This window comes from Nanorana parkeri, unplaced genomic scaffold, assembly GCF_000935625.1.
Source record: "Nanorana parkeri isolate BGI_ZX_2015 unplaced genomic scaffold, ASM93562v1 scaffold1643, whole genome shotgun sequence".
In the NCBI taxonomy this organism is placed as follows: Eukaryota; Metazoa; Chordata; class Amphibia; order Anura; family Dicroglossidae; genus Nanorana; species Nanorana parkeri.
In genome coordinates this window covers 179,693-205,738 of record NW_017307911.1, presented here as the reverse complement: position 1 = coordinate 205,738, position 26,046 = coordinate 179,693, and the positions used below count along the sequence as shown (strand labels likewise).

General features: G+C 43.0%; 1 long non-coding RNA gene across 1 annotated transcript; it reads left to right on the top strand.

Annotated features, from left to right (window-relative positions):
* LOC108799152 lies at positions 1–26,046 on the top strand. The gene is made up of 3 exons (XR_001942005.1): positions 1–141; positions 226–315; positions 26,012–26,046. It is a non-coding gene; the product is annotated as an uncharacterized LOC108799152 (long non-coding RNA).

The following is a 26,046-nucleotide window of genomic DNA, read 5'->3' as shown; positions in this document are numbered from 1 at the left end:
ATTGGTCCTGATCGGCCCCTGGACACATTTTGGGAGGAGAATGGTACAGGGGGATGGAAAGTTCTTTGCAGTCTGATTTGTAACAGGGTGGAAAGTTTTGTGCAGGCTTTTCCTCCTGGAGCTGCTGATCTCGCTGTACTGGTAAGTGAGTCTCTGAAAGCTTTGCAGGGTTGATGATTGTGATCGTTGTTTACATAGACTTTCTTCTATTTGTGTAACAAACAGCTGGCCGCACATTGGGACAGAAAACGCACATCATGACGGTCAGACTGCCCGCTCTCTTCTGTTTGCTGTTCCTTATTACAGGAATCAGAGGTAAGATCACCTGAATGCAAAGGCTCAGTTCAAGCTTTAACACAAGAAGAAAGCCTCGGGTGTTGTGTTCACGTGTGTGTGTGTGTGTGTGAGCTGCAGGCTACAGCCCTGTCTTTGTGTACGGCGTGCGATTTGCATGCCTGGGGTAGAGCAGCTGACAACTGTTTCGGGCTTTCTAAATATAACCTGTGTGGATGTTGTGAAAGGGATGCCCCTCCACCATGCAGTGTGTGAATGCCAGCTCTTTGTCTCATCAGTCTGCGTTTTGGGTGGGGCACGAGGCTCATTGTATAGGTGAATAAAGGGGATTGTAATTAGCTGTGTGTGATCAGTGAGGTGAGTTCCCACCCCTCGACCAGTCTGAGCACATCAATGGCTCACATCTTCAACAATGGCTGAGACGTCTAAAGAGCCACTTCACTTCTGTACAATGTCTGCTCAACAATATACCATCACCTTTTATTTATTATATGCACTGGCCATGCACGCCTTGGATTTCTCACTTCCAGGAGTCCGTCGAACATCTAAATCGCGTGTATGGAGTTATCACTGCTGCCGGCTTTTGTATTCAATTACCCAAACAGCGTCTGCGTCTGGTTGGATGAAGGCAACGTTCAGCTCAGCGTTTTCAGACCGACTCCATTTGACAAAAGCCTATTTTAAAAACGGATTTTTGTCGTGAGCCGGGAGGGTGGGGGACTGAAATTCGAGTAGTGTATGGCTAGCTTTAGAAGAATGTATTAATTTCCAGGCTTGACACCGAATTCTCACAGCCTGGAGTCTTGGGGAAATTGCTCATCTCATAACTTGTATTGGTAAAGTTAGATTAATAATATTATTGTTTTTATTATATTGTTATAATATAGCGCTAACAAAGCCGCCCTCTTCAAAATAATAGGCAACAGTACAGTTACAATACAATTAAATTCAATACAGTTATGAGTGGCTCGTTAGAACCAACTTTGGATAACACTGGATTTATATTTGCTTTATGTTCCTATGCACATTGCATAACTAATAAAATATACAAAAAGTTCTGCCTACATTTTTAAGTGCTTCATACTGGCTTCAAAATCCTACCTAACCTCCCCCCATGTAATGTTAAGGAGGGGGCTGGGGGAGCTTATATTTACTCTAATTAACCCTGTCTGTACTGTGCTGGCAGATCTCATTATCAGGTGTGAACTAGATTTGAACAATGTCTGTGAAGGTTCTCATTCATCCAGGTCATGGTATATCTGTAAAAACAATAAGTCAAGGCAACTGGACTTGCTGTATTTTTCTTGAAGACGTTTCACTGCTCCTCCAACCAGCTTTCTCAATTCAGAATGACTAGCTGGTTCAATTATGAGTTGAGGAAGCTGGTTGGATGGCCAGTGAAACGTCTTCGAGAAAAATACAGCAAGTCCAGTTGCCTTGACTTATTTTTTTACAGATAATGTCTGTCCTAACGCCAACAGCTTGCGCAGCGCTTTACAAAATAGAGACCGTACAGTTACAATATAATGCAAGACAAGATGGTTAGGAGGGCCCTGCTCCTGAGATCTTACAATCTAGAAGGGAGGGGCAAGTGATACAAAAGGTAAAAGCTGAGTGTGGATGGAAAATATAAAAGTTCAGTCATTAACTTGAGGCAGGGTAGGTTTCCTGATCGTAAGGGCTTGTTCACACAAAGGCTGTGCGTTAATCGCATGGTTTTTATGAGATGAATGCACTTGTGTTACAGTGCAGAATGGCACCCCAAATGCACCGCCCGGCTGCAATGCGCTTGACTGCACCACAACGCGCAGTACCACAATATAGTGTGTTGCCGTGCGGTTGAAAAAGTTAGTGTATGCACCACATTGCATGGTGAAGCGGTACAGCGCATTGTGGCGTGGTTGAGCCCATTGCGGCCGGAAGGTTCATTTGGGGTGCCACTCAAATGAATGCAAATGTGATGCACCTGTAATGCACAGTAACACACATCCTTGGTGTGAACTGGCCCTCAAGGAGCTTACAATCTTTTTTTCACTTTCATACATACATACATACTACTGCTGATTTAGACATGAGTCAAATATCCTACCAATATGTCTTTGGAGTGTGGGATGAAACCCATTCAAGCATAGGGGAAAAAATAAAAACTCCATGAAGATAGTGTCCTGGGCAGGATTCCAGTCGAGTGCTGCCCTGCTTTTCTTGGCTTTTAGTTTGAATGGAATGTGGAAGCATTTCTCAGAATTGTTTTGCTTGATGTTTATTATTAATTCATAGGAAAGCAGCATTTAATCAATCGGAATGCTGAGTTTGGCTATAGACTGGCAGATGCTACCTATTTGTCTGTGGTGAAGGATTTTTTTTTTTTTAACCTTTTGTGGTACATGGACCAGCTTCAAACTAAAGAACCTTGCTTTTAGGAAGTTTTGAATATTGCATACATTTCTTACTGACTTCATATTAGCTGAGCGTCTTAAGCCAATAGTTTAAAGAGCAGTATGTAAAATGTAGATAACACTTCTGACCTGTTCTCACCTAAGTTGGGTGTGGTTTAACATGCATTGCATTAAGGCCATTTGAATGGGCTATTGATTGACCACAAAAACATACACAGAGCGCTACCATACTTTGCGGTATGCCAAACGCACGTGTCAGATGTGGGAGGCAAACGCACGTGTCAGATGTGGGAGGCAAACGCACGTGTCAGATGTGGGAGGCCTTAGTGAATTGGGGAGCTAATTGAAAATGAATGCATGTATGGAGCATTGCCATGTATTGCAGTAACATGTGCTTTACTGCAATGCACCACAACCCAAAGGTGTGAATAGGTCCTTTAAAAATGTGGTTAGTAAGCATGGCATTGTGAAACTGTATTACTTGTTTTATGGATATCTATCTTGGGTATTGTTATTAAGCAGCAAAGTTTTCCTAGAATTGAAAATAGTAAAATGCTGGTGACGATGGACCTAGCGGATCTCTTTACTGATCCCATAGTGAAAGTTTGTTGTCTGGTGTCCCATCACATATACTCCAACTAGCATCACATAATGAGTACTGTACTGCATTACGATATGTGCAATGTTAAAGAGTGGTGCTGTTCACATGCCTTGTCCCTTACTTTTTTGTTCCTGTGAAAATGCTTCCAAACTGTTCCAGTTTAATGTCTGTACTTGGCATACTTTTGTATGAAAAAAAACATGCATGGGGTCTCTCTGTGTAGGCTTTTGATGCTATGAAATATCACATGCTATTCAGCCAATGACATGGCAGTTCTTCATAACATCACATATGGTCCTCCTGCCTTTACTGCAATAAATGCTAGGGAGTCTTGACATTCTCTGTGCCACAGGCACCAGAAGTATGTGCAGTGATCAAGAAAAGTGTATGTGTAGTCAGCCTCTGAGTGGTCTGAAGCCTCATGGGAGTTGTAGTCATCAGTAAAGTTTTTGGGAGTTTGCACGGGGTAGGTGTAGTCCTGTAGTATTGATGGTGCTTGAGGTCTCACTGCTCCAGTATATTCTGTAGGGCTATTTCACACTCAGTCTGACATTATGCTGGATATTCAAAAAGGAGTCACTACCACACTAATCTGCCTGGCTAGTAGAGTCTCTGAGCTAGCCAGGTTTCTGGGGCAAGGTGGAATTAAAGCCAGACACCCACCACCTCTTCCTAAATGCAGGGTAAACAATATTAAGGACACTTGTATTGAGTGTAAAGCAACGTTCCCTATTCCCCTTTTGTCAGGGAGAACACATTAATCATTGGTATGTCCTCCTCATGGTAAAGGAACATTCCACCCTAAAGTATTCTTTTAGGTTATAGATGGAACAAGGTGACCTCTGTCACCCCCAGGCTTCTTTTGTCTTGAATATGCTAACCATGAGATCTCCCTGCCCTAGTTTTCTATCCACCTGTGAATTTTGGGTGTTGATGCCCACCTTCACATTCCTGATTTAGGATCCTTGCCAGGACCTGTAATTTTACTTATATAATTAAGTAAAAGTATTTTTTCCCACAAACTGCCAGTAGTCCTTGCCAGATTTGGCAGCGAGGAGTCGCTCCTACACCTCCGGTCAACTCTGCCTATCCTCCTAATGTAAAGTTGCCAGCGAGAGAGCCTACATTAATATAATATAATGTAAAACAAGTGTATAAACCAGCACTTTCTGTTAATGGCAGTACCTCACCTCTTGGGGCCATTTCATACCATAAGTATCGGGCTATTTTGCTCAGCGTAGGCCCAACACAATGACTATCCAAAATCCATTGTATCCATTAGACTTAGTTCACACCAACATAATGCACTGATGTGCACTGGCTATAAAAAAGAATGTGCTGCATTTAATTGCACTGCAGTTTTTTATAATGCATCACAGCATGCTGCAATGTACATTAAGAAAAGGTAAATAAAGTATTTTGGCTCCAGCTAAAATTATAACGAATTGCACCTCAGTTCAATGCAATGTGTTAAATGCATGCATGTGAACACAGCAACTCTGGTGCATTTAGTCAGTTCACGCTAAACACAATGGGACTGGTATAAATCCAGCTTTAGGGTGTTCTGTAATTCAAATGAGTGCCTAGCAATGGTACACCCTCACCCATCTCGTATCCTTTACATTTGGCCCATCAGAATGAAGGGCAGCCTCACTAAACAATAGAAAGGCACTTGGAGTGGTTAGGGTGTGCCAGAGCTGGTGAGCACAGGAGCTAGTCATTATTTGCATTACATCTTCATTTTGGGGCCCCAGGGTTCTCTTCAAATCAGAGGTGACATGTAATTTTTGTGTACAGTAAGGCTGGTCATACACGTATGTGGGCTATGTGAAAGAAAATGAATACATGTCCCCAACCACAGTAAGCGGAGGAATGTTCAGTGCCGGATATGATATTCATACACCCGTGGTTTCAATGCTTGAACAGTGACTATCTGATAGATTGCAGTCAATGTGCAGCTGACCATTCCCCCCCGCTTCCTTTGATTGGTCAGTCAACTTTTGTGGAGCCAGGACCACCCATGGCTTTATTTCAAAAGAAAATGAAAAGCTTAAGTGGCGCTTTAGAACTTTTTGCAAAAAAAAAGTTTTTTCTAAAACCTGCCTTTTTTTTTTATCAAGCAGAAGTAGCTATTGAAACTTTTGGGCCCCTACACACCTGTAGTATTAATCAAATGATGCTGTGCGTTTAACACACGCTATTGCACAAAACAGCTAGTGTGCCTTACTGTATTCTAGGTGCGTTGTATTTCCATTAATTTTATTGACACCCTGGTGCACCTCCCGCCCGCTGTGTGCTGCAACACAGCACAATGTGGGGTAGCACAATGCAAAAGTAGTGCCTGCACCCCAACACATGGTATTGTGGTGGCAGGAGGTGTTCAAATGAATGGCAAAGCAATACACCTCTAGTGCATGGTAATACACACTAAGTGCATTGTGCGATAGCATGCAGTATTGTGCAATTAACGCTACACTAAGGCCCCTTTCACACGGTCTGATCAGGAAGGGATCTGTGCATGGATTCCCTCCTGATCGGAGCGGTACGGAACGGATGTCACTGCTTTGACATCAGTGTCCGGCCAGTTTTTTTTTTCCTGCATCATGCAATGGTGGGAATTTTTTGTTTTTTTAAAATGACCGGTCCCCATGTAGGTCTATGGGGAGTCGGATGTAAAGGGCCATTACATTAGCTAGCCCCTGATCTGGCACAATTGGGTCCATGCAAAACGGGATACTGTACTTGTTTTTCTAAGTTGGGGCAACTGGATGTGAATAGACATACATTGGGCATCTGATCAGGTCCGCCTTAAAAAAACTGACTGAAAGCGGCCTAAGAGGGGAACAGGCCCTTCATATGTATCCCATTGGGCACATATACACTAGCTGGGAAACTAGAAAGAAAAGACAGCCCATTTATTAGCAAATAAATTCTACCCTTACATATTTGTGTATATGCCTAAACATTTCCAGGCATGCTGCAGCAATAATATTTATTAATTGGCAGTGCAGAATTGTTGTGTGGTCGAAGTGCACCACAATAACAGGCCGTAGTGACCCAGAACAGGTATGATTGTGGCTGTTGAGCACTATTCAACATACTGCACTAGACCAGGATACACCTAAACATGGGCTTTTATTCTAACTTTATGAACTGGTAAAGTTTCTTTTTCTAACCTGAAATCTTTACTAGACGTGCAGTCTGCATCAGATGTATGAATAGGTCCTTTGCTGCAGCGTCAGCTTCAGATGTACCCACAGAGGGGGTGAAGTGAAAATATGTAAAAGCAGCCATTCTAATCTAGAGATCTGAATCATGAGGTTACTCAGATGGAATTAAAGGTTTAAATAAGGCGTGTCTTCACCCACAACAGGCTCATCCATTCTTGTCAAGTGCACAACTTGATTTAAACTTGCAGCCAGCATGCTATTGAAAGACTTTATATAACTTGTTGAATAACAAACACACAATGTGTCTTCCAGAGAGCTTGCCTACGTTTTAATTAAAGGCCAACTCCTGCCAACTTTGTTTTTCTTTTAGGTTGTAAAGTGCAGCCATTTTTTTTTTTTGTCGATCACGTGGAGAGGGAGTAGGCTCCTTTCACACGTGCACATATCGCATTTGGATTGGAGCAGTACAGATTGGATGTCACAGATATGACATCCGTGTCCGTCCAGTTTGCCTTTATCTTGCAGTGGAGGAAAAAACTGAAATGACCAGACTCCATGTCAGTCTATGGGGAGTCGGACGTGAACGGACAAGAGTCCGTTTACATCAGATTACCCCTCCGCCGATTCACCACAATCAGGTTCGTTGAAACGGAACACTGTTCCATTTGTTTTTCCGGACCTGACAAAAGTCTGTTTACACCCGGTTACCCTCGACGTTGGTCTGTTTAGACTCAGCTGCCCATAGACTTAAGGTGCACGTACACCTTACGATTATCGCACGATTTTTGTCGGGGATCGTGGTTTCGTACGATAAGCGCACAACCGCAATTACTGTACAACCGTTCGACTTTTATCTTTTCAGCAGGCTAGAAAACTTTTATCGAATTGTACGAAATTTGATGTATTAGTGGCGTTTTCGTACGAAAAAAAAATCGTAGCAAGAACACTGCTCATGCATGAAATTCGCCAAGGTGATATTGCTAACAAACGCTAATTGAAACCCGCAATGGTCTGTGCATGATTGGGTAGTTGTACCAAAATTGAACGACGGCTCAATCATACGAAAATAATTGTAAGGTGTATGGGCACTTTTACATTGGGTCGGCCTGAAAAACTGACAGGTGGAAACTATAGGACCGCCCGTGTGAAAGGGGCCTTAGAAGACCTGTCGGGTTTTTATTGCTGTCTGTCTCCCCATTAAGGATTTTCATTCTCTTTTATTTGCCCTGTTGACCATTATCAGTGAAAGAAAATCCAGAATGTTGGGTTGTCGCCAGAACAAGAATCGATGTGAAATCTTCCAATGGGGACACCAGTTCTGGTGACCCTACTGTGACCATTGGAGGGATTTTCTCTCAATTCTATTGTGGCTATAGGGCAGGAAGTGGAGGGAGGTCCACCAAATGGGACACAGATGGCCAAAAAAAAGCTGACCGGCATTATAACTAGGGATGCACCGATGCTTTTCGAGTACCAGTGCCGATACTTGGCATTTTCATGAGAACTACCAGGGTTGCAGCTGGGACCTGGCTCTGGTGCTCCACCACTGTCCTGAAATCATTAGTCTGTATTGTTTTGGAAAAACTGTCACATGGCAATAAACATAAATGTCTCAGTACTCGTGTCTGTAAGTACTCGGCAAGTATCAGTACTTGTACTTGCAAAACTGGTATCTGTGCATCCCTTTTTATATATGTTTATAAAAAAAAAAAAATCGTACATTAAAACAGAGATGTACAAATCCCAGGAGCTCTATGTGCTCCTTACAAATGACATCTGCCTCCTAACTTTTGAATTTTTCACTAGTCTAGTCTTGGAGCTCAAAAGTATCGGTACTTGTACTGAGCACGGTACTTGGTATCAGTGCATCCCTAATTATAACCCTCTTACTCTCTCCAAAACATAAAAAAAGTTCAACCCAGACCGGTTCTGGATGCATTTCCGCATACGTGTTTCTGTGCATTTTCTGATGTGTTCCTCTGCGTCTTTTTTTTTAAATAATTATTATGGGTTTAAGCGTGTTCTGGTGTGTTTACATGCATTTTTGTGCGCTCCGGTGCAGGAAAAAAGTTTGCTGCGTGAACTAAATGCAATGGTGTGAACTAGCCTCAGTTAAAACCATTAGAATTACTAGGAATGCGTTTTTTGGTGCATTTTATATTTTTGCAGATGACCCTGGACTGTAACGCAGGCACTAATATGCCTGCGTTCCAGATGTGGAAATTCACACTTGGGAGGCATGGCTGCGGTGCCATTGACTTTAATGCCCCTGAACGCAGGGAGCCGGCCGGCTTGCGTTCAGAGGCCGAACTGTTTTGGAATTCAGCCTTTGTGGTGAGAACTGGCCCTAAAAGAGTGAAAGGTTTGAACCTCTGTAATCCTTTTATTGCTCATCACACTTTTTTAGATCTACCTTTTTGTAGAGCAAGGGCTGGCTTTATTGAATGGGTGGTTTAGGTAGGTAGCCATGTTATATTGTTTTGGCATAGCTATACAAGATTGTTTGGTGAGCTTTGTTATATAAACATGGTATGTTGTGCTAAGGAGCTCAGTATCCTACATGTGTAATAAATATGTGGAAGACCAGACTTCCAATAAATTCTGGGTTTCTGGCTCAATCACGCAGTATCTTTTTATGTGCTTGTGTCGATGTCTTCATTATACATTTTGAGATCGCTTTAAGATGCTTCTGTGATCATTAGGAATTCATTCGTGGTTGCAGTTGACTCCCTTCTTTGACCTTTTTCTAAGCCGAATTGCCTTTCTTTTGTATGTCTTAACTTATTTGGGAAATAGAAGCTGTTCTGACACAAAGGAACAACTCATGTACACACACACACACACACACACACACACACACAGCAAGGATTAACTGCCTTTTTTTTTTCTCTAGGGCACATGCGTCAAACTCAAGGCCCAGGGGCCGAATCTGGCCCCCCAGGCCTTTTCCTAGACTTCTACTTTCAGATCTAGGTATTAAGTTATTACTAAAACCAGTGATAATCGAATGCAGAGGCAATTATGATAAAGATCCAGATACATTTTATATAGTCTTACAGGCCCTTTGAGGGCAACCATAATGTTGATGTGGCCCGCGATTAAATTGAGTTTAACACCCCTGCTCTAGGGGCTCCAATAAAGAAGAAATACTCACCCAATCTTTGGTCCTGAGGCAGTGACCGCTCACCTCTTTTCCCTCTCTGTTCTGGCTGTGGTATCCTCATGTCTAATACAGGTGAATTGACTATATTAGATGTGGTGACGGCAGCGGAGCTTAGACTGCCGGAGCCTGGGGGGAGAAGAGCCTGTGGGGGCCGATCTGTCAGCCAGGCAGGATCGAGGATGAAGTATAAATAAAGCAGCATATTGATGAGCCCATGTCTCTTCCATCTCCATCTAAGAGAATGGGAATTTATTTGAGCCCCTAGGGGAAAAATGAGCAGTTAACCCTTGCAGGCTTATTTTTTTTTTTCTCACCTGGAGTTCTCCCCTTCCTTTCCTTTTTTTTTTTTTTTTTTATGGTAGCAGTGCGAGTACCCGATTTTGACTTGGCATCCGCTTCTTTCCATCCCCATCGTGTCAGATGCATCAGCACAAGCAGCCAATGAGTTGTGCTGCAGTGTTCATGGACTAACAAGGAGCATGCTGTTAGGAGAAAAGAGCAAAGTGACAGAGATGGGCTCATCATTATGCTGCTTTCTTACTGTTCAGTCACAGGGTGGGATTAGGGTGGAGATTTGCAAGCTTACTGGACTGTAGCAGAGAAAAATCAGGTCTCACCATCTGCCAAAATGCTCTGTGCTGTGTGGAAGAGAAGTCATTCTTAGAACTGAGTGGACAGAAATCCTTTGGCTGCTATGTATGTATTTCATCTGTGTATATACAATTAGGTTTGCTCGGGGTTCAGCTTTCAACCTGAACTCCAAGCAGTTATAAAAATCACTGATAAGGGCCTATTCACACTGGAAGGTGCGTTGTGCATAACTGGTTGTTCTTTGATGCACGATGCACCTACTGTGCATTTACAACGTGGGAGGTGAGTTGCGCTGTCATTCATTTGGCGCTCGATGATGCCGGGAGGTGCATTGCGCAACACGGTGCACTAATCTGGGCCAATAACATGTGATTAATGAATCACCCCAGTGTGAAAGGGCCCTAAATGCAGCTCATGTGATCAATGAACAGGGCACAATAAAGCTTGCCAAACGCTGCTTACATTTCATTCAATTTCTACTGTTATCGACCAAAATTCCAACTGTGGGTGCCTCTGTTGTCACCTCAAGTGATGAGCCGAATAGGTCAGAGTTCGGTTCAAATTCAAACTTTAGAACATCCAAAAAGTTTGAATTTGAACTCAATGCAAGGCTATGGGGGTAATGTGATTTTAACATCACTTAAAGGGTAACAATAAAAATGAAATTCCTTTAAGCCCCGTTCACACTTAGCGATTTATCGCACGGTAATTCCCGCGATATCGCGGCAATTTACCGCGCGATATCGCTCTCCAATGCTTCTCAATGGGGCAAAGGGTCCTGCTGTCACGGGTCGTGCGTCGCTACAGCAGGACCCTTTTTGGAGCGGATTTAGCCGCGATTCAAGCTTGCTCAATGCAAGCATTTGCGCGATATCGCGTGACAAACGCGCGATTTGCGACTCACGCAGTGTGAATGGGGCCTTAAATATCGTGCCTGGGTGTCCCCTTAAACTGCCTATAAAGTGACACATCTGTAATATGTATAGAACCTGCTGCAGCAAAAATGACATTTGTAAAGGAAAAAATACTTTTTTTTTTTCCAATAGACTTCTGTTGAAGGAAACAGGTGGAAAATTGTGGGCCAAACCATAACAGCAGCCAATCAGATGCAATCACTGTTTGGCTAATTTCCGTCAACATTTTGATTTCTTTAGTTCTTCCACAGGCTGAATGAGGGGAATATTTAGGGTTAGTTCACACTATAGGCAGTGCGTTCCGTTCCATTGTGCTTGCAGCATTTTGATCGCACCGGACTGCATGCACAATGTGCCTTGCGATCCCGTGCGGGCGATCGTATTGTGGCCGGAGGGCGTGGCTACGGTGCCATTCACCCAAATGGCCCGCCACGCCCCATCCGGCCCGGCAAAAAAAGTGAGCAGGCCGCAATGCGAGGCATTTTGGCCAGAATCGGAATGCAATGCTTATGGTGTGAACTAACCCAAAGGTGTATGGCTAGCTTGATGCACTGCCTTAAGCTGTGTGGTGCTGCATTGGAAACAAATGGTGCAGGTCTGTTGTGGTGCATTTGCAGCACAGTGTATTAGGCATTCCATGTATTAACACAGTACACCAGGGTGGGTCTTTTTAACCACTTGTTGTCCGGATCGATGTCTTACTATTAGCGCACACATGATGATAAAATCTGAATTTTCGGCTAGAAAACAGCTTCAGACCCCCCAAACAATGATATATTTTCTGAAAGCAGAGGCCCAGTAGAATAAAACAAAATGCTAGTTGCAATTGTTTCACACGGTATTTGCGCAAATGTTTATTAAACCAGTATTTCAGACCCCTAATGCCACCTAGGGACCCCAAAGAAGCTGATTAAGCAGAGATCAGCTTCTTCTTCTGGCTCTTGGAGGCGGAGACTGTGCAAAGTGACACTGGAAGTGATGTAATACACATAACTTCCAGGTCCAGTAATCAGAGGAGAGATCAGCGGCTAGAAGCGTGATGATGTCCCGCCGTGCCAGTCCTCGGCCTGCACGGGGGAAAGCAGAGCCCGAGGTAGTCGGCGGCAGGGGGAGCACATTCCGCCGCACCGTACCAGCGGTATTTAAACATCAATTGCTTGCTGTTTAAAACGATACCGAGAACAAGGCTGCAGCTTCAGGAGAGAACTTTTTTTTTTACGGTGGGCAGTCCTGAAGTAGTTAAAATATATGTAAGCCAGAACGGTGAACTTCTCTTGTTTTTGGTTTCTTTTGATTTCTGTTCTGTTTATTATTAAAAGCATTTTGTGTGATAAGTTTAAAAAAAGATACCTGTTAATCTTGCCAGATATCTTGGGAGTTGATAGCTGTTAATCTTGCACGTTAACGTCCTGTGCTTACTGGTATCAATTTTATTCTATGAAGACCACAGAACCACACCCATCTATGCTTTATAACATTAAAGAGGGGTGACGTTCAGTAGATCTGACTTGTTTCTGTTGCCCTGATACAGAAGGGTGATTGCAAAACCTTAAAATGACACTAAACTCAGGATTTAAATATTTTAAAAAATGCATTAAAGTCTAGCATCCTTTTAACAGAAATGTATCTTATTTGTGTATCACTCGGCTGTAGATCCTCAAATCATCTCTGAATTCATGCTGACACTGTCTTTCTGTTTTTGGAGGGTGGCTACTCGTGTTTTTTTTCCGTGGTCGTTGTGTTTTGTAAAGTAGTCACCGCTCCAAGCAAGTGTTGGACTACAACCTCTTGTTTAGTTTACTAATTTGTATTGAGATTATAGTCCTGTCACAGGAGTGAGCTTGGAGTGGTGGCTACTTTACAACACACACAGGGAGTATGCCGAACACAAGTAGCCACCCTCCATAAATTAGGACAGTGTCAGCATGAAGTCAAAGATGATTTGAGGATCTTCAACTGAGTGATACACAAATCAGATACATTTTTGTTATTAAGGTACTTGAATGCATTTTTATAATCCTTTTAGAGTGCCACTTTAAGAGGCCTCTAAAATATTTCCCATATAAATGTGTGACTATTGACCTCATCAGCCCTTGTAATTTTTGAATGGTCAAAGCTTGTGTAGAAGATCTATAATAGTATATAGTGTGTTTAAACGCACAGGACTGAGACAGCCGGTGTTCCTGGACGCCCAGGAAAAAATAAAACCTATAAAATGGTTTAAATAATGACGACATTTTATTTTTCTGCACTAGCCAAGAGCTGTAGCTCACTCAGGCCTAGTACAGTTTGTGTGATTAATCCCGGCAGGTTTGTTTTTCTCGCAGCTAGTTGATCTCACCACCTGCTGCCACAAATATGTTTTACTGCAGTTGCAAGCGGCAGTATTGCTTAGGAACGAGTCCGGCGGTACGTGTTTGCGCTTTGCTCTGTATTCACAGCTTTTGGCTTTCAGCCGCTGTCTCTGCTTTTAATCAGTATGAAAATAGATTTTTTTTTTCCCCCCCAAAGTTTCCTTTTGGTTAGTTAGGCTTTGTATTTTAAGGTTTTAAGGAACCACACCAGTCGAAAATGCAGTTGAAGACCTGCTGAAACCATTTTAATAGATTTACCCATATTCCTTACTTTGGGAGAACTTCTAATCTAAATAGATGAATAAAAAAAAAAAAGTGTGATTTATTTATATTCTGACACCCTCAACAAAAAGTTTGTTTACTGACAATTTTGTGGTGACGGTAATAAAAAACAATTTTGTTATCCATTATGACCTCACATAATCTAAAAATGATTTTCCAGAATTTTATAAGATATTTGATTTGAAATCTGACCATGTATGTTGAAAATTACATTATGTTGTGAACCTGGCCAGCATGTTGTAGCCAACAATACAAGAAACATGCACATTTGCAGCTCTTGCCTGTCACATGTATGGAAACCCTAACAATGAATTTGCTCCAGTTTTTGGTCTGTGAAATATACCAAAAACTCAGTGTTATCAGGAAGTGTTAAGAATACAGAACACACTCCTTCATGTGTTCTGAAGTTAATGAGAGGGGAGTGTTCTGCAGTCCAGACAATATTGTTAGTCAACCCTGGCTCCTTAATTGACAACTGGCTCTGCCTCTCTGCATGTGGCTGAAAAGAGGAAACTGGAATCCCTATGGTACACTGTTACTGACAGTCACTTGCCTATAAGAAGGCGATAAAAAGCAGCCAAGAGTCCTTTTTATTGCAGAAAAATAAAACCGCCTGCCTGGTTGACCTTTTTATTAAATGTCTACCTTAATTCAATACTTTTTCCTTTTTGCTTTACAATTTTCCATTTAACCTAGAGAAAATTAATTAACAGCAGCTGCTTTGGAGGCTATAAATTGTGCAGGAAAATGGGAATGTTCTTTTCCTTTGCCGTCCTTAGTCACACAGGATGCCATGCTGTCTGTAAAAAAAGCAAAACTTCCTATTCAGTCACTGTAGGAGTCTTCTGCATTTGTAGCAATGGCTGATGATTCACTGAATAAAATGAACATATAAGGATCAGTCTACAGGAAGGTTATGAGCCCATAGCATTGCAGCTGTTTACTAGGGCTTCCTCCAGCACAATGGGTCATGTCAAGTATGGTAAGAAGCCATCTAATGCTACAGGGCAAAAGGACTAAGACCTAAATGGAGAGCTACATTCATTTGGTTAAAAGGCTAATGTGGCTGGTAGTAAATAAAACCAAATTAGTATATGCAAGTTTGTTTAAAAAAAAAAAGCCTTAAAACATCTTCCTAAAACCCCACCACCTCCAAGATCCCCTCTAAAACCAAAACCTCCAAGATCCCTTCTAAAACCAAAACCTCCAAGATCCCTTCTAAAACCAAAACCTCCAAGATCCCTTCTAAAACCAAAACCTCCAAGATCCCTTCTGAAACCCCCACCACCTCCAAGATCCTTCTTGCTACTCTTGGCCTATCAGAATTGAGTGTTGACCCTGCTGACGTCAGTGCAAAATCACCAAACATTCGAGAACAGTGGGTACCAGGAAATGGCGAACAATGGTGAAGCCAGTTTAACTACAAGCAAGTTCTCTCGGTCCCTCACACATGGCTCGAATTTTGTCAGCAGGACTCGGCCAAAATTTGAGTAGTGCATGCCCAGCTTAAAGTAGTATCAAATTCTTAAACATTTTCAATATTGAATCCAGATTGAACAAATATACATTGCCCTGCAAATTGTTTCTTTACATTTTTGCTCAAACACTTAGTCATCATGTTTCCAAACAGCTGGCTCCTACTCTTTCGGCTCAGAACTACCTATCTAGTCAAGATCGCAAGGGACGGCACAGTCTCCAGCAGATGCCCATCTACTAGCATGGAGGAACAGGGAGCTGGGAAGCGGCTTACCTTGCTGTGCCACTTAGCCTACTAGAACACACAAGGGTGGCTCCAACAAACCCTGCAAGGGAAAAGAGCCACTGTAACATAGGATATCAGGATCGGTGCTCAGGGGACCAGCTGATTCTACAGGAAGTTAAAACTTTTATAAACATCAATGAGCAGCATCCATTATAAGCGATGTAGGCCTCATTCACACTGGGCATACACATCTGTGCGGCATGCACACCCGAAAACAGGTGCTGCGTGTTATTGCGCACAGCAGCCGGTTCTTCCCTATGGGAGGACATGGCTGTACGGTGTCATATGCATATCTGGGTGTCCGTGCTCGGATGCAGATAAGATACATCTCTCCGGGGGAACGGCCCAATACGGCCATGCACGCCGAAGGGACGTGTACGCCCCTAGTTAGCCCCCATGTGAATTGGGCCTCAATAAGCTTTTGAAATAGCAGAAAAGCCTTTGGACTTTAGTGTTCCCTTAAGTGCTGTTCTGTTGCTTTATCTTCAGAGGAGTCCTGAGTGGGCAATTCTCTCCAAGGATGAGGGGCAGTAAAAGACCCATTGTCCTCGTTCAGTATTCCACGCAGCTAAGAGCTATTCAGATACTTACATTTCAGGTATACCTGTTGGCATTTTGGAAAGCTGATCAAGTGCATTATATTCACTAGTAAATGTTTTTATGTAAATTCTGTTTATACATAAAGAATAATAGCCCAGTAATGGTTTACTACAGCAGGATATCCTGCACTCATGTTTGTTACTGAACAATTTTACTCTTTAGTCTGCAATAGAAAAGTGAGTGACTCATTGAACAAGAATGACCATTAATATCATGTGATGTTTTTAAAACAATAATACAGAAGTACCAGACTGCCACACTTTCATGAGAACATTAGGTAAAACAAGTCTGTAAAGGGGTATCGCGTAACTTCTGTTAACGATGATCTAGAAACTAATTTTACATGAGTTTGGTTTGCTTTGCCCATATAGGTTAATATGTTGTATATTGAGGCTGAAGTCACTCCTGAACAGCACATTGATTACTGATACCTGATTAAAGCTGAATGACCAATGCTGGGCCTGGTAGATGTTGTTGTGTCTTGGTAACCGCTGGATCTGCAGATACTTGCAGATTGCGGTGGACAGCTGTGTCTCCTGTTAGCCTGTCATTGGTTTGTACACGCTGAATGGCCTCTGCTGTCTGGAGCCCCCTGTGATTCCAGAAATCCACATTTGGACCTCTTTTGCCCATGTGAAAGAGGTCTGACCTTTTTTCAAATATACAAAGGGTTCAAGTAGGGTTGCAACAACTAATCGACATAATCGATTATAATTTTGTAGTCCTCCATAGCCGGTGCCATTCTGCATTCATTGCTTAATAATTTTACACTTTCCTTTTCACTATATTGCACACCACACTATTTTTTTTCTTTTTTACTTCCACCGCTCCAAGCTTGCTCCTGTGATGGAGTGCAATCTCAATACAAACTAGTAGTCCATCACTGGAGCCATTTTTTAAAATTTGTTTTATTGTTTATCCGATTAACCGATTAATCGAACTTAATAATCGGCTAACTAATCGATTTTGAAAATAATCGTTAGCTGCAGCTCTAGGTTCAAGTTTGTAGGTCACTCGGCAAAGTAAAAATTATTTTTAAAGTAGTATTAAACTCTCAAACTTATTTTTTGTTGTTGTTGAATTCAGATCAAACTAATATAAATTGCCCAGCCAAGTATTTGTTTAAAAGCAGAAAATACGGGCACACCTTTTTATTAGCCCTTGCACTGGGGCTACCCGCGCACTGCAAGGGTTAAGTGCTCGTTTTTTATTTCTAGGTGCTAAAGAAAAAAGTTATACTCACCCGAACTGCTGTGCCGGCTCCCTGCTTCTCTGGTCACTGAAGCCTCTCTCCACCTCTGCAGCATTGGAATGCTCACTGGAATGGAACGTGATGATTTACGGGAGCTTAGACCGCAGCAGAGCAGGGGGAGAGAGGCTGGAAGGACTGGTCTAAGAGCAAGCCGGCCCTGTGGTTCAGGTGAATATTATTTTTTTTGGCACCTAGACAAAAATTAGCAGTTTAAAGCCTGCAGTGAGGGAGCAGCCCTCCGCACTTCAAGGAGGTAGTGAATGTACATTAAACTGAGCATGCGCAGCTCAGAAAACGATGATTGCAAAGGACAAAGAATGGGCCGAGATGTCAGTGACGAGGGATACAAGGCATGCATTACAGCGCGAAAGTGGGGCACTTTGGCAGATAAGTCTGCCATAATATGCAAATATGCTGTGCGTTCTTTTTGAAAAATCCCTTGGCATCAACAGTGAAATGTACTTCTGCTTTATGCCCACATGAGTAAGCTATGACAAAAAAAAGTGCAGGATGAACAATTTACAAGATGAAACTTTGAATGTGGTTTTAATTCAGGAAACTCAATTCAATTCATTCCAGAATCGAATGTTAAAAACCGAGCAAATTTTGAACACCATTCGTCAAGTCTCTGATGGCATTTTTGAATTAGAGAATCAGTGGTGCCAATGAAGGCAGTGCTAGAGGAAGTGAGGCGGCAGCACAGGGAGCAGAGCCACATAAGCCGATGTTTCCTCTATAGTGCCGACTCCTCTGTCACAGGATTTTCGGGAAAACACGGTAGATAGATAGATATAGTGTAATGTAAATGGGTAAGCCGTATTAGTCCAGTAGAGATGTATAAAAAAACATTTTTTTAGATACGTCTATTAGGGATGCACGGATACCGATACTAGTCTCGGTGCCGATTCCGAGTATTTGGGCAAGTACTCGCCCAAATGCTACGATTCCTAGCACGAGGTACTTCCGGTATCGGTAAGCCAGGCAGCGCGTCATTACACGCTGCCCGGTTTCGCGATTGACCGGGGAGCGGCTCCATGCTCTCTCGTCTCGTCAGGAAGCCAGGTGGCGAGTCATTACACGCCACCTGGCTTCCTGAATGGGACTTTTCGTTACTCGGTAATTGGTATCGGCGAGTACCGAAAAAAAATTATCGGTACTCGGTACCAAAATACCGGTATCATTGCATCCCTAGTATGTATGCATGTATGTATGTATGTATGTATGTATCTATCCCTTCTACTGAATTGTAACAATTTGCTTGCTGTGACCTTCAGAGCAGTTTACTGCGGCACCTTTTACTGTACAAATGTAATCAGGTAAACAAATGTCTGTCTAATGTTTTTCATGTGTCTCAGCGAATGAATCCTTGGACTAAATCGCATTAGTAGAGACACAATGGGGCTCTTTGTCATGTGTGCAGCTCTGTTTCATTCTGTTCCAGATCCTTTTACCACACCCTAAGACAGATGTCTGTATTTTTACTATTACATTATGTCCTTCCTGGGTTTTCTGTACATCTTAAAGCAGAACTCCAGGCACAGATGTTTTTGTGACTTGTGGTGTGAGGAAAAAAGTTACCTCTAATGTTCCCACGTCTGGATTGCTGCTGTGTACTGTATAAAATTGTACTTTCATGCATGCCGGGTACTACAGCCAGTGCCCTACTTCTGGCGCTTCGGCTCTCGTACAGAGAAGTGATGGTGTTGTTTATATGCCCCTCCTCTCCCCTTGTCCATTTACAGAACTCTTTGTATTCTCTGATGCAAGGTTTTCTGTAAATAGAAAAGGGGAGGAGCATATAAATGATGCTGGGGGCGATTCAGTACGTTTTGTGGCACGTTTTTGGCTTTTAATGTTGTCTTCTAAAATCCTGTGCCAAATTCATAACAGCAGTATGACGCATCTAGAGTTATCACTGACAAGTACAGCAAGTCCAGGTATTATTAACAACACTTTTACATCAGGATGCAATGGCTGCAACAAATTCGTAAAGAAATAAGGAGATAAAATAGTAGGGATGCACCGTTCTATCGGCCGCCGAAACATATCGGCCCGAAAATGGCACTTTTGGCTAAATGCTGAGAGTGCCGTTTTTGTGTAGATACAGCGGCGCGTCCCTACTTGCTTTCGTGGGCTGGGCACTGCTCCGTGTCCCAGCAGGGAGCAGCAAAACTGTGACGGCCGAGCGCTGCGGGTGGAGAGCGCTGTGAGCGGCCGGCGTCTCTGCTCCCACACTGCTCAGCCTCCTATCACTGTCCGGCAGAACGGTGTGTGGGGGCGGAGGCTGCCCGCACTGTCACAGGAGGCTGAGCTCTCCTCCCTGCACCGCTCGCTCAGCCTCCTGTGACGGCGTGTCAGAAAGGAGAGCGAGAGCATACACTCAGCAATCAGTGATTGCTGAGTGTTTGTAGATAATTGAGGACATGTTATGTTTGCTATATCCTCAATTATGAATGAGAAGTGATCTACATCCCCTCCTGTTCATTCATAGTTGTGGTTATAGTAAACACACAAAGTCCTCATGTTATTAATGAACAGGAACACTCATAGAGGATTCCTGTTCATTGATAACAGGGGATACAGAAAAAGAGATTGATGACTTTGAGGGATCTCCCCTCATTACCTGTTCTGTTTGCAACTTATTAAATTGGAAGAGTAAGGATTTCCCTCTCTCCCTGTTCTAACACTTGAAGAGCCTTAACTGGGGTCATGGACACCAATAAACAGCTGGCAGTAATGTTCTCGCCTACCCAACTTCTATGCAACAGTGAAATAACTTCCTCTGGATTTGTGCTATAAATAAAAGTGGGTATCTCATCTTAGACCAGCCATTTGTAATTGCTCATAATCTATTGTTTATAAGGAATCTATCTACAGTAACTTGTGACTGTCATTTTTACAAACCTACACTTATATTACATTGGTGGATATGTCAAGTAAAAATATATACCGTATAAGCCGAGATTTTCAGCCCATTTTTTTTGCTGAAAAGTGCACCCCGGCTTATACTCGAGTCAGCGTGGTCCAGTGGTCAGGTTTCTTACTTACCTCGCCGAGCGTCACGTCACTGCTGCTCCGGTGGGCGGCGCTCCGAGCGGGGTCATCTGGCAGTCTCCGGGTTATTAAGCATGGTGCAAGTACAGGAACACTTACTGTTGATATGCCACAAATATAGTGTGCTCCTACCTTCCTCTTTGACATGACCATGCATGCCTCCAAATTCCCTAGTACATGGTGTCAGCCCTGCCTACTTCCTGATAGATTGCATCCTTATCCCCTGCGCCCCTCTTAATCACCACAACCCCTCCTTGTGCATTATCAGAGAACACAGGGACTTCTCTCCTTACAAGATTTCTGGCAAAACCAACAGGTATTTTTTGCATTTATTGAACCGATATAGCTAAACACTTTAGATGGTAAATTGTGTAAAATCTAAAAGCGGCAAATAAGAGTAGTTCATTGTTGGGGTTCGCGTACCCTTCAAGCCATCTCTCGTATATGTCACAATAGTGAAACTGCTTTGCTTTTCATTTTATGGACATCGGAGTAAAGTTACAAATGCAACACTTTATGGCCGCCTGGATCTTTTCAACATGAAGATTGTCACTGCTATGTACATTAGCAGAGTCAAATTAATTAAACGTGTATGTGTTGCTTGTCACAGTTTAGTGAAACCAGTTCCTGGCTGTTTGGCCAGGATTAACACTTTCCACACCTAGTGAAGTGTTATGGGGGTATGTTTAAATAGCATGATGCAAACCGCCCCGATATGCTGTTGCAAAAGCAGTATTCTTTTCCAGCTGGCAGTGCTAGAGGTGCATCAAAGGACAGTACTAGGGACAGTGTAGTATGGCATAGAAAACCCGATCGCATACGATAATCGTGCAGTGTATGGGCACCTTTAAGGTGGCCATACACTCTACAACCATCGCAAGACTTTGGTCTTGCGATGGTTGTAAAGGGATTAAAAAAACGTACGATCTGCCTCTCTTGGACAGGCAGATCGCACTCTCGATCATCGCAAGCCCGCCCTCCTGAGGGGCGGGCTTCCGATGACCGCAATGCTGAACGGGCAGTGTGCGCGTGCGCACACCGGCCCGTTCAGCATTTATCTTCCGAGTACCGTTCTAACCAGCCGAGAATCGTACGATTCCCGACTGGTTTTCGAACATGCTGGTTCGACAGAAGACGTGCGACCGTACAGTAGAAACGGTCGCACGTCTCCGTTCACACTGCTCGATTATCGTACGATAATCGTGCAGTGTATGGGCACCTTTTTAGAGGCGGCAATCAGAACTGTAGCTCTTCCGAATTTAAAGCATGTTCGCTGGGAGATGTACTGTACATCCAGCTACATGCTGTCTTTTTTGATGGCTGCTTCTGGTTGAATGTACCAGGTACCGAGTCAGTGGAAGTCCAAACCACCTCTCAATTTTAAAGCAAAAGTGTGTTAATAATAATAATAATAATAGTATTATTATTCAGGATTTATATAACACCAACAGTTTGCACAGCGCTTTAGAAATGTAAGGAAGACCTTATAATCCGAATACAATTCAAGACAAGATGGTAAGGATGGCATATTGTAAAGCTAGCCATACACTGCTCAAATTTCAGCCAATTCCATATAAATCAGCCAAAATGTAACCCGACTTGACAAGACCGATTTTAAAAACTACTGAGTAGGGTGGAAAGGTCTTTGCCAAACAGACTGCATGCTGTCTCGGGTATTCAGGAAGCCAAGGGGTATCATGGCTGCTTGTATACAATATCTGACAGAAGATGTTCCTCCATCCATGACATTTAGCGTACATGGGGGAGAATTGATTTTCTCTTGATCAGCTCACCGGCTGAGCAGAAATCTAAATGAGTATGGCTAGCCTAAGATCCTCCCCAGATGCCCAGTCTCAGCAAAAGCTCCACAGTCCTGCAGAAAAAAAAACTTCTCTCTACAAGCTTGTTAATTCAGTCTTTACCAAGACCACAGATGATGGGGATGCAGACTGTGCTTAGTAAAACACGAGCCCTAAAAACTGCATGCACGTTCCATACACTGGCTCAACCTTTTACAAAGGTATCTACATATATTCCAAAAGGGGTGGCACAACGTCCTCGAGATATGTTGTTCTGTAAATGGCTAAAGGGCGAAAAACGTTTCTGACACGGACTTTTCACACCATTTTGCTTGACAATCGCTGTTTCTCTGACCCCTTTTGTGAAGTTTCTGTCTGGGTGTGTTTTTATTTTTGGTGGCTATACTGAGGTTTTTACTAAAAACAAAGGGTATTGGAATATCTGTAAACTGGACAGGTAGCAATCCCAAGCCTTGCATTACCTGTTTGTAGAATCTGCCCATGATTGTGCAAAGCTCTTGCTGTTGGTAATCAAGGATTAGATGCTGGTTCCCAGATGTTGGCGTACTTTTTATTATCCGACAAACCTGTGCCTTTTAAACATGGTTTCATCATAAAAACCTGACTCTTTAGGACCCATACACAGGAAAAAGAGGCAGGTAGGAGCAGTCTATCTTCTACACCGAAATAAAACTAGTTTTGTTACCCTCTCTCCTTTGGGATTGTCTCATGGCTGTCTGCTGCTGTTATCGCCTTCTAGCTAAATGCCCATGAGGTTTCTGTAGAACCTCTCTAACATGGATCATCAGGGAATGCATTATTTGAATAAACAATTTTTATTTTTGTTTTGTCTTGATGTCTATATCTCAATCTGTTTATTAGATTGTTTTCCTAACCTTCTAGAAGTGTGACGTTCATCTGATTTATATGTTGATAATTCAATGGATTGGACGCACATTAGCTACTGAAGGAAAGTCTGACAAAAATACATTCCTTTGAAACCACAAAGGTTACAACTTTTGAAATGGAGTGAAATGTAGGTAAAAAATGAGAGCTCCACTGCATTGGTAAAAAAAGGCCAGCTAATTTTTTATTGTACGAGAAAAGAAGCCAACATGTTTTGGGGGCTCAAAACTCCCCTTCATCAGGGCTTGGGAGAAAACATGTAAACCAGTTTAAGATTACATGAATATAAAAGTTCAAAGATGTACATAATAAGGCCTTTTTCACACAGGAGTGTTGCCACGTACAGCGTAAAAGGTCGGTTTTTGATGCGCCTGGAGCTGCCGTAAGAAGTGTGCGGGCAGTTCATGTAACTATGAAAACACAGGAGCGGTGTGCCCCCTTTTTTTTTTTTTTTTTTCTGCAGCTCCGAGTTTTGATCGCCGCAAACAAATGGTGTATGGCCTGGAACACACAGGATGCATTCAGATCTGTACACCATATTTTGTGTGGCTGTCAAAATTCAGGTTCCTGTGTCTACATAGTTAAATAGGCTGACAGTGCTTCTTCCCACAGTCCTGAGCACACCAACAACTGGCCTTTCACCCTGCACGGAGCAACATGCCCATGAGAATGAGGCCTTAAGAGAATTATCTCAGATGGATAATAAAAGGTATATGGTAAAAATTAGGACAAAACACACAGTACAAAAAAAATATGTGCTAACGAGCAGTTTATGAGGGCATTGTCTTTCCTGGAGCAAGGCGCCACTTTCTGGTGGTTTATCCCTACAGACAGGGCTTCCATTTCAGGCACCTGAAGGCACGAATGGAAATCTGTTTAACCTGAGCCAGCACCCTTACCTGCTGTAGGACCCGGCGGCTTTACCATATGCAGAGAAGGACCCTGTGATGTGTGAGGCTGCCTTAAACGCCTGTCAACATCAGCCTGGCATTTTACAGGACAGCCTGACATAGCACCGGGGTCCTTCCCCCAGTGCTTGCTGAAGCTTGTGGTTCCTGTAGGAGCTGCTGGTCTTGGAGCATTAGGGTGTTTTTTGTGCAGAAGGCACCCTCCTTGCTATTGCCGGATTTGTATCTTGACACGACACGGGGAATTAGGCAGAGTAGGTACCTGCACGGCGCCCCTCTGTGGAGGGCGTCTGTAGGCACATGCCCACTCTGCCTAATGGTAAATCTGGTCCTGCCTACAGCATCTTACCAGAAACTGAAATATCCCTGTTTGGTGTTCTAAATCTTCAACTGACCTCAGAAGCCCAGTTACATTTGCCCTGTTTATGTATTTGAAACAATGGCTTTCTGAATAAAAAGTTAACAGGAAATTGAAAAACTGAACCCAACATGCAGAAAATAATGACTTCTGCTGTGCAACTCAAACTTTGAAAACCAAAATCATTCCGAGGAGCAAACCTCCAAAGTCAGGAACAGTTGACAAATGTTGTGCGAGGAGAAGCTGGTTTTAATTTTATTTTTTCACAATTGGTCACAAACTGACTAAAGGGAAGTACGCCCCTGACTACCAAAAGAAACGCACTACTTTTAGTATGCCAAGTCTTTGATAAACTACGAGTGATGTCAGAATGTTTCCTGTCAGACTAGAAGGTTGTGTACAAGTCTGGTCACCATTTGCATGTCATGTGATATTTTTTTTTTACAAAGCTTAAAATGTTCTTCTCCTCCCTAAAATAGTCAAGAGATGAGTAACTCTTCTGTAATGCTCCACCCAACGTGAGTCAGAGATGCATTCCTGTGTGTGGTATCTGTTCACCGAGAAATCAGTACAACTGACTCTTGTCTGATGATGTACTGCAATTTGCAGCTAGTCTCATCTTTAGTCATAAAACATTTTTTTTGTCAAACGGAAATTCGGTGAACAAGCTGAAACCCTAATCGAGTCCTGTAAAAGCAAGCAATTATATGTTATGCATTCATTTTTAAAGCAGAACATTGTTAGACCAGCATATCTTTGTATTCCATGCTTTGCTTCAGATCCTTTTATATATGCATGCAGTCAGGGGGCTCTGTGCTGTGCTTCTAGGAGCAGGGCTCGTGCTGTACATCTAGAAACTGGTCTCGTCGTGACCTGTGCTGTGCGCGTCTAGGAGCAGTGCACATTGGGACCCGTGCTGTGCGCGTCTAGGAGCAGTGCACATTGGGACCCGTGCTGTGCGCTTCTGGGAGCAGTGCACATTGGGACCCGTGCTGTGCGCTTCTGGGAGCAGTGCACATTGGGACCCGTGCTGTGCGCGTCTGGGAGCAGTGCGCACGGGGACCCGTGCTGCACAATGGGCACCAGGGTTATGACCAAGGGACATTCCACAGCCAGAGCAGAGGGGGAGAGAGGTGAGCACTCACGGACATGGGATTGAGGCTCCGGTAAGTGTATCTTCCTAATTCTGGGCCCTGGACCGAAACAAGTACGTAACCCTTGCAGTGCGGGGGTAGCCCCAATACAAAGGTTAATTTTAAAATGCCCGGCGTTCTTCTTTAAATGGTTAACACTGTTGTCTTGCAGCATTGGTGTCGTGAGTTTGACGTTGCTTGTGTTTGTATGAGTAACTAAGTTGTTAAATGATGTTTCTTTGGGGACATGGACTGATTTGAATGGTTCTTTATAAAAAACACTGGATCAAGACACAGAATGCAGCATACAGGACTTTACTGATCACATTAGTGTGGTCAGGTCTTAATGAGAATAATGCATTTTGTCTTGCCCATCCACTTTGCCTGTGTTTTGTCTATGTACTGTATGTGTTTTTTGCTTTTCGTATAGAAAGTATGACATTTATATTCTCTTTTTTTTCCTCCTATTTACAGGTGACGATTTTGATTTGGGCGATGCTATAGGTAAG